At 34.3% G+C, this 20864-nt stretch overlaps 1 long non-coding RNA gene across 1 annotated transcript; it reads left to right on the plus strand.

Annotated features, from left to right (window-relative positions):
* Positions 1–16506: 16506 nt before the first annotated feature.
* On the plus strand, positions 16507–18258 carry LOC140184618 (uncharacterized). Its single transcript, XR_011881717.1, has 2 exons — positions 16507–16833; positions 17969–18258. It is a non-coding gene; the product is annotated as an uncharacterized lncRNA (long non-coding RNA).
* Positions 18259–20864: the final 2606 nt, after the last annotated feature.

Here is a 20864-nt window from a genome sequence, read left to right on the forward strand (position 1 = left end):
GATGATAACTGGATCATGGGAGTGGACTCATTGCTAAAAACAAATGCTCAACCTGTCAGAAAGGTATCAGAATTTATCAACAACCAAGCTAAAAAATAGAACAAAAGGATAATATATGAGATATTTTCTCCACATATCAGGAAAAGAATATATCAAACTCCATTGAACAAAGTCCAAAGCCAAAACTCCCTAATTTAGCCCTATATCAAAATTTGACTCCTTTTACGGTCAAAACCACATACTATATGACAAAAAGGGACGAACAAAGAAGAATAGAGGACATGCCTACCATACCATCAGTGCAGATCTCAAAAATCTTTGGAAAGGAATATGAAGAATGCAAGTTTTCTAAAAAATTAGGATATTTTATAAAAAATAGTGCAAAATATTTTTTTTCATGAGAAAAAATTGTCTAAAAAAATCGCTAACAACCCTATATGTCCTATTTGTTTTCAGGTGGAGGAGACCTCCGAACATGCATTGTTGTATATGCGAGTGGACGAGAACCACTTGATTTGGAGCCCAAATTTAAGGCATTCAAACACTGAAAACTATAAAATTTATTGACGATTGGCTACTACAAAAATGAAAAAGACTTAAAAAAAAAAAGAAAAGTATAACCTAGATGAGAGATGAAGCAGCCTAGGACAATTAATTTGGACAATTTCAAATACTATAAATACAGCAACTTTTCAACAAATAAAACTAGATCTTATGTCAACTATTATTTATGCAAAAATACAAAAAGCAGAATTCTAGAATTCAATGAAAAAATTAGCACAGCCTCAACCAATTGAGAAATAGGCAACCAATTGACACTCAAAAGCATATAATTGTAAAAAATCGTCATCTAAAAATGGTGGATAGCACTGTGGCAGAAGGTCTCATTGTTAGAAAGTAGCTTCATCAAGAGTGAGGGATGAAATGGTGGATGGAGACATTTAATCTATTGCAACTAAGACACAAAATTAGCAGCAACAACTACCTCATTATGGAAGCAATATTAGCGTATTAACACCCTTCTCTTCATTAAACATTAGAGTTCCGTCTCACTGTAGTAGTAAAGAGTAGTTAAGGTTTTCAATGTTATTAGGTGGGAGTTTTTTAAATTAGGAAAGGTGTATTGCTTGGTTATTTCAATCATGTGGGTGGAGTGGTTTAGCTTTTGTTCCTATTTGTGTTCATTTTAGATTAAAGTAGTGATCGGAGTTTTGTTGCTAAAACATAAATAAATTGTACAAAAAAAATAAAAGTAATAAAAAATAGAGTGTACTCTCATAATTCACTGTTGTTATTTTTAATTTGTAGATGAAAAATCATCCAATGGCATTCGTTTTTCATCATGGTAGAAAGTCTAAGAATGACAAAAGTGGATCAAAGATTTATAAACCAGACAATACAAAGGTGTTAGCGGGAGTTGAAGGGAATACACTAGATATTTTCTTTGTAAAGGGATATTATAAGGAGTTAAGATATTCAAAGATGGACGGTTGTTCCTGGAAAGTACCCAAAATGTTGCTTGAAGTTGGGTTGAGAAAGTTAGAAGTAGATGCTAATTTATTAGAAATGATGAAGGATTATAGAAGGAATCACAATTTGATCAACATTTATTTTGTAAATAGAGTCTCAAAGCCACATATGGTGGAGTGTATGAGTGAGGGTGATGATGACTTAGTTATATTAGAGACCCAGAGTACCTGTAAACCCAAGGTCACAAATATTTTCCAATTGAATAAGAGATACTATTTAAGGCCCAAATCACAGCCATTGTCCCAGCCCAAACCACAACCCATGTCTAAGCCTAACAATACACCACCACAACCAAAATTCCAGCCGAAAACACTGTCCATGTGTCAGCCCAAATCACAACTCAAATCACAGCTCATGTCTCAGCCCAAATCACAACTTGAAACACAATTTGTTCTTCACAACCAGCCCCTAAAATCCTCATCTCAGCCATCAAAGTCTTCTACCCAACTCTTGAAAGCTCAGTCCTAACTACTGAAGACTCACAGCTAGCCCTCAAGATCTCAGCCTTTCAAGAAATATGTTGTTAGAGGTAAAAAGAAAGAATTGGAAAAGGAAACCAATGTGATAAATGGCCAAAAGAAGCATGGACAAAGGCACACTTCAGAGAGGATTTAAAGATAGACACAATATGCAACAATGCGTGTGAGTCTTTCAACGCAAAAATAAAGCATGACAGGGCAAATCCCATCTTGACACTAGCTGAAGAGGTTAGGAAGATCATCATGAAGAGCATGATTGAGAACATGCAAAATTTGCTGCACTATCAGGGAATTCTTATTCTGGTTCAACAAAGTCGGCTAAAGACAATGACAAAGTTGTCAAGAAATTGGTTTTCTCAATGGTCGGGTGATAAGAAGGAGGTGTTGTATAAAGTGCAAGGCTGGCCAACGAATATAGTGGTAGATTTAGAAAGTCACACTTGCACTTGTAGATTCTGGCAGCTGACAGGTATAAAGAATGTTGGTATAGCTTGTGAATTTAGGTTGTTATATTATGTTGTTAAGCTTGTGAGTTAATGTTGTTATATTATATTATTGTGAATTTGTGCATAATTTAATGTTCTTATATTATATTGTTGATGCACTCTGTCTCCATCGAGATTAGAAGTCTGTGATTTGTCTTAGACTCTTAGGTCTTACTTCATTTAAAGATAAATTTACTATTGAATGCAATATTATATGATACTGGATTTTAACAGTGAACTCTCAAGTCTCTTTATAGTATATGTCCATTTCATTATTATCTTTTAACTAGTCGTCATATATTTTTGTAGAATGATATATTTTTGTTCTGCTGAATAGTTAACTAATTCATAGATTTCATTTTTGATGCCATTTGAATGATGAATAGTTCATTGTGTATTTTGATTTCAATCAGTTTGATTAAGATTTTTACTATGTTGACTAGATAAAATTGTAAGATCCTAAAATATTATGAATGAAATATGTAGTACCGTTTCTTTAGTGAATTCTTTTAAATGTATAAAGATTATGAATGAAATTATGTTGTTAAGCTTGTTTCTTTACTGTTTGTAAATTATGTTTCTTTAGTGAATTCTTTTAAATATATAAATTTGTGCTGAAAGAACATTTTTATGTTTTGTGCTTTTATCCTATTATGCAAAGGTATGCCCTGCATGCATGTCATTGCTGCAATTCAAGACAAAAATGACAAGAGATCTGAGGAGTATTGCTATGAGTGGTTAACGATGGACGCATATAGAAGAACATACTGCTTCAATGTGAATCCAATAAATGGGCAAGATCTATGGGAATAAACAGGGTCGCTAGCACCGATTCCGCCTCCAGTTAAGATCAAGCTAGGTAGGCCCACAATGAACAGGAGAAAGGACAAAAATGAGTAACCTATTGGCTCAAAGACATGGATGAAAAAAAAAGTATAATCCAATACGGTGCCTGTATTGTAGGGAAGTTGGGCACAACAGAATAACGTGCAAAGTGAAAAAATAAGAGAAAACTGCTGAACAAGCAAGGCTTATGCAACTTCAACTTGCAGTAGTTGCTGCCCCTGCTGATGCTAATGCTCAACATGCACCCAATGAAACCCCGATTGATCCTGTTGCTCAAGATCCTACCAATCCACCAGCAGCAACTTCAAATGCACCAACTGAGATGATCCTTGGCCAATTGAAAAGAGTTCCGGTTACACAAGAATCTCAACCTTTATCTATTTCTAGCCAAGTATGATACTTTATTTGTAATCTATCTTTTGTTATAAATTATAATGTTCCATAATGTGAATATGATTAGTGAATTGATTTTATCCTTTATAATGATAAAATGCAGGACAAAGTAAGATCAAGGCCTCCAGAACTTTATGTTGTTAAAGGAAAAGCAACAACCCTAGCCTCACCACAACCGACTGCAGATGCAACAATTCCAATTTCCGCTGAAACAATCGAGGGCACCAGTTCTACTACTACGAAGAAACTTACTAGCTTAATGACTTTTGTGCTAACTCTCGGATTCAAACACCCGAGGAAGAAAGACAAAGATGTTTAAGTTGTGTTGTGTATTAAGGGGTGATTTATGTATTTTGTAAAGGGCTAAGGATTAGAATCTTTATGCATTATAGACATATTGAAGCATTTTGTACAACCTTATTCATATTTTGGTATAGCCTAAAATTAGGTAACTTATGCTTGATATTATGAAGACTTAATTAATAGGGTTGGTATTATTGTGAAGACTATGTTAGCATGCTTATATGGATATGCAAATGCTTCAATTTCAATACATATTATTAGATTTAATTTATCTTTTGAGCGATTAAATGTTTATTTTTATTTACTTGTTTTTAAAATTGTGTAAAAATTTGTTAAACTAATGTCAAAAAATGCAGGTTGCATGATTGTTAATGGATATTCAAAAATGTCCAACCTCATTTATTACATTTCACCATTACTCTTAACAAGATCCAACAAAATAACATCACCAATGCTTTTACAAGTTTTTTACTTTTCCATTGATTTGACACAAAGTACTCCAACCACTAACGTAAGCATTATTACTAGGACAAACATGAAAATAAGCAACATCTTAACTACTCTGACTTCAGCTTTCAAACTACCTTTTCTTCAACCTAGTTCACTTTCCAATCTTCATAATCACTTTCAACTTCAAACTCTGCTTCTGCCCTACTATTTGCAACTTCAAAAATTTCATATTTTTTATCATCTACCCAACTAAAGTAGTTACAGTGGCTGCCTTTCTACACATGTCAAGTGAAAAAATTGAATCTCACATTAATGGCGAAAGGGGAGTTCAAGAAACTATGGTTCATACCAATTTAAACTAACCCGATATCTTGGACAAGTATGAAACAATCTTCTTGGATTTTCTGGTGTTCCAAATTTCTTTATCACAGTTTTCAGTCCACAAAAACAGGTTCTGTCCATGTTCATCTTCTTTTTTCGCATGGAGGAGCTAGAGCCGAAGCTACCCAGCGATCGCGGTGATAACCCACCACTTCGTCCTCCATCGGCGCTCCGCATCATGGCTTCTAAACCTGGGTGATGTCTTTGCACCACTGCAACACCACTCCTCAAGATAGATTAATGTTTCCGTTCAATTTGGGGATTAGGGTTTATAAAATGGGGATAGGGACTATTCTGACATAATAAGGTAAATATATCTTATCAGTTTCCAACTGGGTATACAGTTATTAACACACCTATCACTTAACGGTCCACATGTACTGCTGTTAACGGAATCTGTAATCCCATAAAAAGGACAAACGTGATTGATGTCAAATTTTTTGAGGACTAATTTGATTAAAAAAAATTTTCGGGGACAAAAATGACGATCGTCCAATCTTTCAGGGACCAATTTGACCATTAACCCATTTTTTAAAAGAAAAGATTAAAGGAATGAAGATGCTTCTATTATTACTACTCCAACACTTAAGGAGTCATCAAATTTCATTATTTCAAATTTTTCATTGAATAGCTCAAAGTGTCCATGATTTTTTCTAATACTTTTAGTAAATTATTAAATATAACCCCATAAATAATTAGTCTAATTCTGCCTTTGTTCACACAAACATTTTTTTGTCATAGAATTATCTAAAGTAGTAATCCCAGTACAAACTAAGAAAAATTATCCACCAAAATCAAAGACTAATACTCATGCCTAACATGCCTGAATTATTAAAAATAGAATAGGATACTCCAAAACAAAAATAGGAACAATGAGACAAACCATGAAAAGTTATCCCCAAAAATAAAAAAGTAATAACACCATACCTAACACATGTACCTATTTTTCACAGGTGAATATACTATAGTGCTAAACCTAAATTCTTTTAGCACCTACTTAAATGAGTTAGTATGAAAGGAAACAGAACGCGTGTTTTTCATTTTGTTGTTATGGATAGACAAAAACTGAGACGCCATAGTAGTGATAGAATTAATATTATTATGGATAAGGTGTAATAATCTAACTCTAATCTACAATGAAGGTGATTAAAATTTTGGATTTGTCCTTTTTGGTGGATAGGGATTTTTTTTTTACTGTGTTTGGATTTATTGTGGATAGAGACTTTACTTCATTTAATATGAAATTGGAGTTGGAAAAAATGGATGGTATTAAGTGAGCTTAGCAAGGTATGGATAAGATGTATTTGTATTTTAATTTTTTTTTATGATGCATGGGATAAATTATGTCATACCCAATAATTAAAAGGTTTAATTATTCTGTTGGTCCCTATAGTTTTGCAACATTTTCAATTAGGTCTTTATACTTTTTTTTCTTTTAATTTGGTCCTTGCATCAATTTTTTTTCAAGTAGGTCCCTTTTGACAATAATTGATTTAATTGTACAGGGACTCAACTAAAAAAAATTCGTGCAGGGGCCTAAATAAAAGGAAAAAAAGTATAGGGACCCAATTAAAAAAAATTTGGTGCAAGGACTCAATTAAAAAGAAAAAAGTATAGGGACCTAATTAAAAATTTTGTGAAACTATAGGGACCAACAAAGTAATTAAATCTAATTAAAAATAAAAAATGAGTAATTACCCAAATCAGTCTCCAAAGATTTTAAAATCGGACGTTTTAATCCTCGAAGAAAATTAATACACAAATCAGTCCCCATGGTTTCTCTCTGGTGGCCAAAATAATTTCCAGACCCATTTTCTCCATTTTATGCCACCGAAGAAAGCTGAAGTGGCACGGTTACTCTTCAGCGTGTCCAGCAACATGCATATGTGTCATAGAAGGACAAATTAGTCCCCAGCCACCTCATGAAAACAACGTCGTTTAGGGCTTGGCACCAAACGTTGCGTTTTTGTGGGAGACACAAGGTCGCGCTTCTTCTCCTCTACCTCAACCCCTTTCTACTCGAATAGAAACGTCTTCTTCTTTGAAGCTTTTGGAACCCTAGTTTATCAGCAGCTGCAATGACACTAAGCAATGGAAGCTTATCATCTTCGAATCGCCATGGTGGGAGACTTGGCGGTGGCTATAGTTGCAGCAGTATCGGAGATGGTGACATCAGCAGCCTAAGCAAAGTTGAAATCTCCAAAGGACAACATCCAAAATGCTTATGCAGTTTGTATGCAATAATCTCCATTTCAAGGACTCATAAAAATTCGAATAGACTATTTTTTGGATGCCCACTATATAAGGTAAACAATTGTAAGATTTCGAATAATTTGCGTTCTGTAAAAATTGTGTTGAAGAGTTGTATTTGTATGATGAGCAGGAAAAGTTATCTTATTGCAAGTTCTTTACATGGGTTGACAAGATTTTTGAATTAAGTTGAAGAATGATGATTTGGTGAAGAATGTCGCCATGGGTGATGGTGAGATTGTTGCTAATATTTTGCCTATGTACGATACAAATGATGATGATTTGGAACACAAACTGATGGAGTTGCAAAATAGAATTGACTTGTTAGAGATGCAGAAAAATGTAGTTCCAAAAGTTGAGGGCAAGAGTAAATGTACAAATATAGTACTTGTTATCATGTTCTTTGTAGTGTTGATTTTGTCAGTTACAACTTACAATAGCTATTTTATAAGTTATATGTTACTTTGTATTTAAGAGTTCATTGAAAACTGTATGCAAATTTATATACTTTTTTTGTGATCTAAATGCTTGTGAGAAGAAGAAAATTTATGCAATATATCACCTTAAAAGTTTTCTTCCAAAATTATTTGGTTGATGACCTTTGTGAATCCAAACACACTCATATTGCTATGTCATGTAGTTAAATGAATAACAAAAAAAAAAACAGCACCATTACTTATAAGTTCATTGATACGTAGCATGAAATGAATAATGGAAAAGTCACAATAGCTCCATTACGTATAACAGCAAATATATTGCTTTAATGTCAAATAACAACTTAATAACATAACTGTCACAGTAGCAACTTAAACTAAAGTCAGAATTCGGCCATACATGAGCCGAAATATAATACACAAAAAAAAGTTTCATCCACACTAATCTCTCATCAATCCCGAAATTAAGAGTATTCCAAATTTAGGTCCATCAACTTGAAAGCACATTACCAAAATATTACATCAAAAAGCATAATCATTTGTTTTCAGTCACTTCTGTCTCGAATGCTTGAACCCAAGATTGGAAATAAAGTAGAACATCCTTGATGTAGTGCCCTTACTTGCTGCTACAATTGTTTCTGCCGAGACGCCTTGACTTGGTCTAAGTGGTGGAATAGGAGGTGGAGTGCTAGACTAGACTGGGGCAGGATAATGTGGTCTAATGATAGGTTGCTTAGCCCTTGCACTTTGGGAAATTGTTGCTCCAGAATTTGCTGCACCCTTTGATAAAGAAGATTGCATATGCAAAGAGTAAACAAAATTATGGTAGCAAACCTAATAGTGCAGTAACACAAATTGCAAACCTTTACATCCAATTTTATTCACCACACTAGACATAGAACCTGGTACATTAGCTATGGGCTGAGTTGGATTAGGATTATCAACCACATTCTAAAATAATGAAAAAATAAGCTAAATAGAATTTCAAGTTAGTCCTTGTGAAATTTAAAAAAAGACATATAAGTCCCGAATAATTTTTAAAATATCCAACTAAGTCCCTAAAGAAGCATTAAAAACCCAATTTAGTCTTCGCGATCAACAATTAGTACATTATTTATGGTAGTTTACCTGCACCTGGGTGCTGATTGTGAGACATGCATCTCCTCTACAGGTTGGTTTGATTTCCAGGATTTATACCAGTCATTGTCTTTCTTTTGTTTGGATTAGTTGGACATGTAGTTGTTGTTGCTGGAAGTCCTTTGCAAGTCTTGTAATTATGGCCAACCTCTCCACACTTGCTACAAGTAACTCGAAATGTCTTCTTAACTTTGTTGCCGTCAGTTCTATTAGTTTCAATCTTAGATGATTTTTTTCTTCTTCTCTTGACGGGTCTGCCAACTGCCCTCTTTAGCTTTGGGAGAATTGGTTTCAAATAATTTGTCTTCTCCTAATATTCCTCGGAATTAACAGGTTGTATGCAATGTTGGTACGTTGCTATTGCTACCCCAATCATAAACAGATGGTGGACATATGTCTCAGGTCTGTCACCCCTTCTAGCTATGGTAGCAAGTGCATGAACGCAAGGAAGACCTACAATTATAATGTATTTAGCAACATACAAGTGTAATTTAACAACTGTAAGTCAATTAACATAGTTTAGTGAGTATACCGGTTAATTTCCAAGCATTGCATGTACATTTGTTTGTAGATAAGTTGACAGAAAGCTTCTTGGAGCCTTGTTGAACCTCAAAGACTCTCCTTTCATCGTCACCAACCCAAACTGACTGTTAATATCTAACATCCTTCATAATGTCATCAAGCCTTTGCTGTTGAGTAAGTGCGATCTCAGATCCCATGTGTGACTCTAATACTTGTTTGTACTTGGTCATCCGTCGCATGATATAGCACCGAAGCTCCTCACACATTGTAAGAATTGGTTTTGACCGGTAGTTCACAATTTTGCATTCTAAACCTCACACATGTTATTGGTGAGGTTGTCACACTTTGGCCCGTGACTGAAGTGAGCTTTGGTCTAGCAAGTAGCCTCAAATTTTTCTAGGTAACTCCATGCATCTTCATTAATCCTTTTCAACTTCTTCAGACTTGCTTGGAATTCAGCATCAATGGTGCATTTAGCACATTTTCACACAACATTCTTGACTTGCTTGTCCTTGTATCTATTTGTAAAGTTTTTTCAAATATGCTTGGCACAATTTTTGTGATGAGCGTGTGGCATCACCTCCTTTAATGCAGGCAACAATTCCTAGGAGCAAGTAAATAAACACAACTTAAATTGAAAATAACAGGCAATAATAAGCAATATATTGATAACATCACCAGAACAATCACCTCGAAGACATCTGGTCCTAACAAAATGTATCATCAGTTCTCATATTAAAACCATCTATATATCCATCCATAATATTCCGTTATTAAACCATCTATCCATAATGTTCTATTATTAAATACACTATAAGTCGTTCATACAACCTATCTCAAAACAGTCCAATCAAATGAAAACAACTATAACATAATCAGCAACTAAACTATAACTTAATCAGCATCAAGTAAGATAAATAATCACAACTAAATTGAACTAATAATGTTAACTAAAAAATAGTGCAGAGCAAGAAATGCAAATATGGTTATTTAAAAATTTTATACACTGACTAAGATATTAATTACATAATTATTTTTTGTTAGTTTTTAATATAGTCAAAGTATTAAACTTCTAAATTTACAAGAAGAAAGCATTTAAGAATATTTGTTTTAAGAATATAGTCAAAGTTTCAAATAATTGTATTTTTTGATATGCATATATTGAATATTTTTGTACGGAATCTCTTGAAGTATATGTCTCTACTAGTTATTAAATTTGTGCTCACTTTTAAATGAAAGTAAAAGCCACGTGAAAAATATCAAGCCCCCATTCTCCAACCAAGTGCTTGTTAGTATATAACCATAAAATAAGATAAATAATCACAACTAAATTAGCTTATACATTGATCCGAAAACAACTAAGTTAAAAGAATACCTTTTGTTGGTTTGAGATAAAATTCCACCCATGAATATATTGATCTCCAAGATCTTCTTGTAATAAGGTGAGGAACCATTTCCAACTCTCCTTCGTTTCACTGTCAACAATAGCGAATGCTATCACATAGAAGTGATTGTTCACATATTGACTTACAGCAGATAATAGCTGGCCCCCAAAGTATCCCTTCAAGAAGCAACCATCAAGACCGATTAGTTTTCTACACCCAGCTTTAAATTCCTTTTTACATGTATCTAAGATATGTATAGCCTGTTAAACAGTGGAGGAGATTGAAGAATGGGTGTCACATCGAGAATGGTGGAGCTCCCTGGGTTACTCCTGTGGATCTCTGTTAAATAGTCTGTTAAATTGTTGTATTATGCTCTCTCGTTACCAATCACATGCTCTCTTGCTTCCTTGAGAGCCCTATATACCATCTTCCCATTAATAATAACGTTGTAGTCGATTTTAATGTGCTCATAAGCCTCATTCAGGGTCATGTGAGGCTGAGTTCGAAGCCTCTTTTCCAGCTTCTTGGCCACCCACTTATGATCTGCCATGTTACTTCTGAATTCTCTGGCACAAGTGTGATCAGGAGTATAAGTCTTGATTTGGTAACTCTTAAGCTGATTATTCCTTGCACAGTAAATTAGCCATGGACAAGGATTCCTTTTGGCATTACCAATTCCTTCACTAGCCACATTTGTAGTTCCAACATTCACATCCCTAGCATCCACTTTGGCAGCCTCATTTGTCATAGTCTCTTCAGTCACAGCAGCTTTATTCACATCTCCTTCATGCTCATCTAAAGCATTACTTTGCTCATTTGTAGCCGCAGTAGAAGATGTATTTCCCTCCCCCCCTTTAGCTTTCTTGACTTTTTAATCTTATCCATCCAATGTTCAAAATCACATCTAACCCTCCTTTGATCATTCTTTATATACCTAATTTTTCTCCTTTCAAAATTACATGATCCTTAAGAGCATTCTTAAAACATTCAATTGTGGCAAACTCTATTCCCAGCTCAAAGTATACCTCCCCAAATTTAACACCTTCATTAAATTGAGAGAATTCATACCTATCTCTCTCATCTTCAAATCTTTTCAGAGTCAACAATGTCTCTGATTCATACTCAAAAATTGGATCTTCTTCTTCAATATTTTTCTCAGTCTTATCTTCACCACTGCTGTTGGTAGGATCAACAGCACTGGCAGCCCCGGAATTTGGCAATCCAGCCTGTGTTCTAAGAGTGTTTAGTCCATTTACAGTTGGGCCAAATGAGGTTGACCCATAACCTTTTTGTCTAGCATTATTTGGAGCTCTAGTGTTGGGCCTAGCAGCAACAGCAGCCCAAGACTTGTTTGGGCCTGCATACTCTTATCTAAAATCAGTCCCATTAGTGTTTGTCTTGGCAATTTTTTGGACACCCACACTTGGCTTAATTGTGCTTAGCCCAACTGTAGCTTTCTTATTCTCTATTGAAGCCTTCCTTCTTGCACCTATATTCCTCTATGAAATCTTCTTTCCTACACCACCCTTTGTTTTTTTTCCATTTTTTCTAGTATTTCTCTTCACAATCAAATAGTCTGGGTCACTATCTTCATACTCAAATCCTACTGGGGTGGTCTTTATGGTTCATCCTCTATCATTTCATACCCGTCATCACTAGACTCCTCCTCAACATCTACATCAGCATCAAAGTCCAAATTGATGTCCTCTAGTGGAGTGATGATTGGATTTTTGACGGTTTAGAATTTCACTAATGAAATCTCGTTGTAAAGTATAGTTTCTAAACCAAATAATAATCCTTTCATACAAAAAGTTGTTTGTCACAAGTACAAACCCCTAAATTTATAAACCGAAGTATTGGACCTCGGGTCGTTCTCCGTAGGAATTACAATAAAGTGTCTTGTTATTGGTTGTGAGTTATTTTGGGGTTTTGGATAAGAAGCATGAAAAGTAAATGGCAATGAAAATAAACTAACAACTATAAAAGCTCTTGGCAAGATATGAGAATTAGAAATTCTATCATATTTATCCTCCTCAATTGTGATGAGAATTGTTCATTTCTACCACTTAGTTAACCTCTAACCATGGAGGGAAGTCAAGTGGATGAATCAATTTGATTCCTCAAGTCCTAATCAACTCCTAAAGGAAAGACTAGCTTTAGAGGCATTCAAATCAATTAGCAACTTCTAATTATCAATCAACAAAGGAATTAGATAACTCAAGAGTCACTAATTACTCTACCTAGGCCAAGAGGAACAAAGCCTACACTAAAATCCAACCAAGCATTTTATCAAACACTTGGAAGGCACATAAGAAAAGCATAGTAAATTGAGAACAAAAATAGAATCTAACAACAATTATTGCAAAGAATTAACAACAACAATCAAGGAAATCACAATTATCATGAATTACCTCAAATTGCATTATTGAAAGAGGAAATAAAAGAACAACAATCTATCCAAAACAAAATGAAGAATTACAATTATTAAAGCACATAACTAGAAAGAGGAAGAGGAGAAGATTAAGAATTGGCAAAGGAAAAGTGAATCAAAGCATGAATTAAACCTAGATCTAAGAAGAGAGATTAACCTAAATCTAATCCTAATTCTAGAGAGAAGTGAGAGCTTCTCTCTCTAAAACTAATCCTAATTATGCTATATGATTCCCTAGATTCAATAATGATGCCTTCCCCTCAATCCTTGATCCTTTTATTCCTTCCTATCAGCAATTGGCGCCAAAAATAGGTTCAGAAACCCTCTCAAATCGCCAGGGACGTGTTGCTTTAATGAAGTCATGTGCGGTCATCGACGCATGCGTGCACGGTACGCGTGCGCGTCCCTGGCCGATTCTGCAATGTGCGCGCGAGCGCCTTGTGCGCGTGCGCGTGCTTGGCCGAGATCAATTCTTTTGTCTTTTGTGCTTCTCTCCATTTGCATGCTTCCTTCCTTGCTCCTTTGATTCATGCCTAGCCTATTTCAATCCTGGAATTACTAGCAAACACATCAAGGCATCTTATGGAATCAAGGAGAAATTAGAATTCATCAAAATAAGGCTTAAAAAGCATGTTTTTACACTTAAGCACAACTATGGGAGAGATAACAAAACCATGCTAATTCATAGGCTAAATGTGACAAAAGGTTATCAAAACACTCTAAATTCAATACAAGATAAACCCTAAAAATGGGGTTTATCAACCTCCCCACACTTAGACCTTAGCATGTCCTCATGCTAAAATAAGAAGGAACTAAGGGGTGTGACATTTATTGAATGCAACTAACTATATGAGTCCTATCTAAATGCAACTACCTAAAGTAAATGCAAATGCTTAGTTTAAACAAATCAATTCCCAAGAGACATGTGTAAGCACAATAGTTAGGGCAATAGGAGTTAAGTCCAACCACAATTGTATTGAATTATCAAAAAGAGTTCAAACTTGCAAGAATATAGATAATATGGGTGAATACATGTAATTGAACTTTTAAACCCTCACCGGATGTGTATCCGCTCTATTCACTCAAGTGTTTAAGGGTTAATTCACTCAATTCTCTTCTATTCAAGCTTTCCAAAATTTGATTTTCTTCTAACAATCAACACTTATTCAATGCATGCATACATTCATCAGAGGTCTTCCATTTAGGTTGTAATGGGGTTAGGGTCAAGGTAGGATCATTTATGGTTAAGTGGACTAGGATTTGAATCCTTGATTAGCATAAACTTTCCCACCTAACCTACATAATGACCTATACAAATTCAAACTACTCTAACTACCCATTCTTCACTTTTTTCTTACATACTCATGCATTCTTATTTGATTCATAACACTTATGCATTGATTCCTTTTTATTGACTTCACTTTGGGGCATTTTGTCCCCTCTTTATTATTTTTTCTTCCTTTTTCTATATACAATTTTTTTTGTTTTCTTTTCTTTTTCTTTTTCTTTTTCTTTTGTTTTTCTCATTTTCACTTTTTTTTCTTTTCATTTCTCTCTTTTTTTTTTCAAACTATACACAAGAGCATCAATGCATAAGGTCTATACATTTAATCAATACATGAATATGTTCCCATTTCCTAATTATGAAAGTGCGCTACCCTTTTTATCCCATTCAATGTTCCCAAGCCTCACCAACTTTGAATAATAAACACTCTCTCTAGCCTAGGCTAATCAAAGATCCAAACAAGGACTTTCATTGGTTTTCCGCCTTGGGCTTGTAATGTGCTAAAATGAGAATAAGTTGGTTAAGCATAGGCTCAAAATTGGATAACAATGGGGAGTAAAAGGTAGGCTATTTGGGTAAGTAGGCTAATGAAATAATGGCCTCAATCATACAAATGCACGAATACAAGAAATAAATGGACATCTAGAATCAAGCAGATCAAGGATCACAATCATAGAAAGAGAACAATCTCACACAAGAATGGGAAATAAGTGGTTATAAAATGTAACCACATCAATAGGCTCAAGTCTCACAAGCTTGTGTTCTATGCTCAATACATGCTTCACAGAGTATAAAATTCAAGCAAGTTTCACCAAAAATTTTCTTTCAATCAATTGGGTTAATGCCCTATAATTAAAATTCTTGAAAAATCTCAATATTTGACTAAGCATTGTTGTGATTGAAAAATTCAAAAATTTCCTTAGTTACCCTTTCCTTTTCCGCTTAAAACCAATTTCTTATGCAAAAAGGGTGACTAAGTTTTTTTTTTTGCAACTCAAAGTATGATTTCTAATCACAACCACACAAACTAAAAAGAAAGATATGCAAAAATGTATAAAGAGAAATTAAACTAAAAGTATGGAATCTATCATCTAAAACATCTAAAGATATCCATAAGCATCAAAATATCTAAAATCCAAAATAAGCAGTAAAAGTATCCAAAGTAAACTAAAAATGCATCAAAATATATACAAAAGATATGCAAAATAGGATAACTAGGAAAGTGCTACCAGTGACCTCCCCACACAAGATCAAGCATCGTCCTCGATGCTAAACTGGAGGATCAGTGGAAGGCACAACGGTAGGTGCTGAATCTGTCTAAGGCTGTGGAACCGGCTCCTCATGGGTCTGTGGTGTCTCTATGGTGTTAGAAGTAACTGGAGGGGCATCCTGCTGAGTCGGCACCTCCGCATCCTGTAGAGACCCTCAGTTTTAAAAATATAAATATAAATAAGTTATAATTTATTTCATAAATTGAAGTTTTTTTTTACCATTAGAAATTATTTTATTATCAGTAATTGAACTAATTTTATAACTATTTGAATTCAATCAAATTCATATTTTTATATATATAAATATTTTATGATGAAATATTTTACATAATTAAAATTATAATTCCAGTAATTTATAAATAATGAAACTTATATGTATATTTTAATTTGATAATTGATATTGTAATTATTTAAAAATAGAGTTTAGATCATAATATTATTGTCGAGTTTGATACTTAATTCTATGAATAAATATCAGTACTCTTTGGTGAGCTTAGCTTTACTAATATTTCACCAAATATCTTTTATCCTTAAATTACTAATATCATTTATATTAATAACTCATATACTTTCAACTTTATAAATATTATTGCTATAATTGTATTATTATTATTACTATTACGTTTATTATTATTATTATTATTATTATTATTATTATTATTATTATAACTATTAGATTTACCTATTTTCGATTACCTAATCTATGCTTACGTTTATATTTATATATATATAAATATAAAGACTATGCATATACGTATTAATGTACTTCAATCATTAATTCATTATATATAAATATGTCCACTAAAGTTTATCATAATTGTTATGTATATATAATAAAGAAAAGCTAAGGCGGCTTATATATATATAATAAAGAAAGGCAATGCGGTTTACTAATTAATCATATGTATATAGATATATATATGATCAACATATGTGGGAGGAAAAAAAGGAAAGAAAACGGCGAGAGAGAAGAGCGCGACTGATGTGAACCCTTTCGAACGTTCTGCTTCGATTTCTGAAAATCTATAACTCCAATCAAAAATCTAATCCGGTGAAAGTATTCGTAACCTCCTCTTCTATACGTTGACACTATTTTTGATTAGTAGAAGTTGACAATGGCGTAGTTCCTCTTTTCTTTGGATTTGGCCAACGAGAGTTTTAGGAGGCATAGACGATTCTGGACATTTTCTTCTTCGATAGCTCAGTCAGAAAGCTTCTCCGGAGCTTTGAATATTTTGATTCCGTACGAAGGTATGGTTTTGGTTTCTCGTAGTTAACATTTAATGTCACGTGAAAACTTAGGCTAGAAGACCTTAAGATAGGAATGAACTGAATGTATAATTGATGGTTTGTGTATATGGTATAAAATGTGAGGTTTAGCTGTTGTCAATAATTTGCTGTTGAAGTTGGTCGGTTTGGAAAAAGATTTAATATTGGTATTTGTTTGATTATGAAATAATTTGTTACTGGAAATGATTTGAGTGACTGAGAGGTGTTTGGTTTGATAGTTGGGACCCTTGAAGGGTGGCAGAAATTTGAGTCTTAGAGGAGATAATGCCAAAATTTCTTTAAGAATTGGAGTTTGATTTGAGGTGGTATTTTAAAAAGAAAGAGATTATTATGTGGCTTGTGCATTTGAGACTATTTATTGACCCTCTGTCGCAAGATGTGACCGGGCACTTTAACTCCCCGGGTTCCCCCATGGGCATGCATAAATATGAATATTGAATATTATTGAGCTTGGAGTTTAACTCCATGGAATACTATACTATTGAGCTTGGAGTGTGACTCCATGGAATATTATATTTGAGCTTGGAGTTTAACTCCATGGAATATTATTGAGCTTGGGGATGCGCGCACAGAGGGACTGTCCAATGGTTAACTACCAAGACTTGTCGGGTTGGCTGTATAACCGACAGATGAGACTCATCAGCCATAGGGCAGGCATACATCATATGCATTTGTTTGCTTTGTTTGAGTGTGCATTGCTTTAGTTTGTTTAACTGTTAAATTCTACTTATCTGCTACTTGTTCTACTTGCTGTAAATGCTTCTCTATCTGTGTTTTCTTTGCTTGAATTGTATGTGTATGTTTTTGGGAAATTTCTCCTGACGAAGGTGTGATGAGAGAGGATTGTTCCACCAATGATTTGGAGGATTAGAGGAGACAGAACGTGAATTATTAGGTTAAAGTTAGATTCAGAATTAGAACACCTTAGACAACTTACCTAATTTCTGGTTTAGTTGAATTCTTAAGCTGAAATCTGAGTGTCGAAGTTCTAGGAATGTCTCTGGCTTTCCCGAGACCTTTTATATTAACTATGCGGGCACCTTTACCATACTGAGAACCTCCGGTTCTCATTCCATACTATGTTGTTGTTTTTCAGATGCAGGCCGAGAGGCATCTCGTTAGGCGTCTGGACTCTTGAGGTGGAGTGGTTACTGGGATATTTTGTTATGACATGATGTATATATATGTACTTAGCTTTCTCTCCGCATGACTTATCCTTTTGATCCTCTTAGAGGTTTATGGAGAGGCAGGATTGTATATATGTACTTTTGGGTTTTGGATATATATGTATATATGTGTAAATATTCTCCGGCCAGTCTTGACTTCGCAGGCTGAGTTAGGAGCTTGATATTATGTATCTTTGGCACTCTATTCCCACTTCTGTTATCTTGTGTTAAATAGTTATGGTTTTCTTAGCACGTAAGCTAACTCGTTCCTTGAGCGTAGCGCCGTTATTGTGCGATTTTTATTTCCCCCTTTTCTTCAAGGCTCCTAGCATACTATAATTCTTCTGCTATTATATGTACTCATTTTATTTTAGAGGTCGTAATACCTCACCACCTTCGTTTTATGACTTAAGCGTAAAGCTTAGTGTGGTAGGGTGTTACATTATGGTATCAGAGTAGTTCGTTCCTATAGAGCCTGAGGGATGGACTGATTATGCTTCTGGGCATACTCTGGGTGTGTGTATGTGCTATTAGGATATCTGATTGATATATGTGGCATAAATGTTCATGAGCATGCATCTGGAACTTGAAACATTAAACTTGCGATATTGAGACTGATCAACTTAATATCACTTGTTTGGTGTGAACAGGGACCAAATGTCGTCTCGTGGATCCGAACGAGGTGTTCAGAGAGGAAATCCCGTGGTTGAACCAATGCAAGGACGTCCAGGTGGAAACCCTAGTGCTAGTACAAGAAACGTAAGTCGATACTATAGGTCTGTGACCCTTACTGACTTCCTCAAGAGTGGTCCACCTCGGTTTAACGGAAACGCCAATGCCCTGGAGGCTGATCAGTGGTTTCGAGAGGTGGAGAGGTTTTTGTACACTCAGCATGTTCCTGAGGTACAGTCAGTAGAGATAGTGACTCATATGTTGGAAGGAGATGCTCAGAATTGGTGGCAAGAATTGTGTCATACCTTGCAGGTGGAGTTAACGGATGTCTCTTGGCATGGATTCAAGACAGAGTTTTATGGGAGATATTTCTTGCATGCGTTTCGCATTGCAAAGGAATTGGAGTTAATGCAGCTGAAGCAAAAGGATATGTCCGTTGCCGACTATACCCGTGAATTCGACAACCTGTGCCGTTTCTCAAAAACTTGTCAAGGAAATCCAGCTGATTATGAGGAATGGAAGTGTGCTCAGTATGAGAAAGGACTAAGGAGAGATATCTTTAATTACGTGTATCCACAAAAGCTAACAAATTTCACTGAGTTGGTTAAGAAGAGCCAGCTCGCTGAGGATTGCTCCATGAAGTGGACACTGCTACAGGAAGGCTTTGGTGAGACCACTCCAGAAGAGCCGCGCAGGTACGGACTGGGAATGTGTTTTCGATGTGGAGCACCGGGACATATGTCTAGGGATTGTTCACGTGGGAGAGCCGCAGATGTGGGTTGGCCACGAGAGGATCGAGGTAAGTATGATATCGAATGCGTAGGATGGATTTGTTCTGTGTAGAGCTAGGACCCCGCTTTCGTTTAGGTTACATAATCGAACTGAGAAGTTTAGGACTGGAAAGGCTGGGCATAGTTTTGAACTTGGATATGGACTAGGAATTTAGGCCGATAGAAATATCTGTTTGATAACCGGTTAGGTGGCGAGAGAAAAAGTAAGTTGTGATAGATTTAGTGTTAGAGACTGAACCAGTTTCGATTGTATTACGAAAGGTGGAACCATTAGAATCGGCAGAACTTAAGAGCTAGACGAAGTGAGTATTAGAAGTGATAAACCCGTCGATCTAATACCAACCTGCCTTATAACCTTTCTGTATCGAGTCTATCTTGCATCTTCCGCTTTGCGTAGACTTTAAGCCATAAGAATATCCTGGATTTATAAACTAAGCATGTCAAACCTTTCTGTTTTTCTTTGACATGTTTAAGAAGGGAAGTTACGCTAGAATGAATCTTTTCCATTTTATATCAATTTTCGAGGGCGAAAATTTTTATAAGGTGGGTAGAATGTAGAGACCCTCAGTTTTAAAAATATAAATATAAATAAGTTATAATTTATTTCATAAATTGAAGTTTTTTTTTACCATTAGAAATTATTTTATTATCAGTAATTGAACTAATTTTATAACTATTTGAATTCAATCAAATTCATATTTTTATATATATAAATATTTTATGATGAAATATTTTACATAATTAAAATTATAATTCGAGTAATTTATAAATAATGAAACTTATATGTATATTTTAATTTGATAATTGATATTGTAATTATTTAAAAATAGAGTTTAGATCATAATATTATTGTCGAGTTTGATACTTAATTCTATGAATAAATATCAGTACTCTTTGGTGAGCTTAGCTTTACTAATATTTCACCAAATATCTTTTATCCTTAAATTACTAATATCATTTATATTAATAACTCATATACTTTCAACTTTATAAATATTATTGCTATAATTGTATTATTATTATTACTATTACGTTTATTATTATTATTATTATTATTATTATTATTATTATTATTATTATAACTATTAGATTTACCTATTTTCGATTACCTAATCTATGCTTACGTTTATATTTATATATATATAAATATAAAGACTATGCATATACGTATTAATGTACTTCAATCATTAATTCATTATATATAAATATGTCCACTAAAGTTTATCATAATTGTTATGTATATATAATAAAGAAAAGCTAAGGCGGCTTATATATATATAATAAAGAAAGGCAATGCGGTTTACTAATTAATCATATGTATATAGATATATATATGATCAACATATGTGGGAGGAAAAAAAGG

This window comes from Arachis hypogaea, chromosome 5 (assembly GCF_003086295.3).
Source record: "Arachis hypogaea cultivar Tifrunner chromosome 5, arahy.Tifrunner.gnm2.J5K5, whole genome shotgun sequence".
NCBI classification, from domain to species: domain Eukaryota; kingdom Viridiplantae; phylum Streptophyta; class Magnoliopsida; order Fabales; family Fabaceae; genus Arachis; species Arachis hypogaea.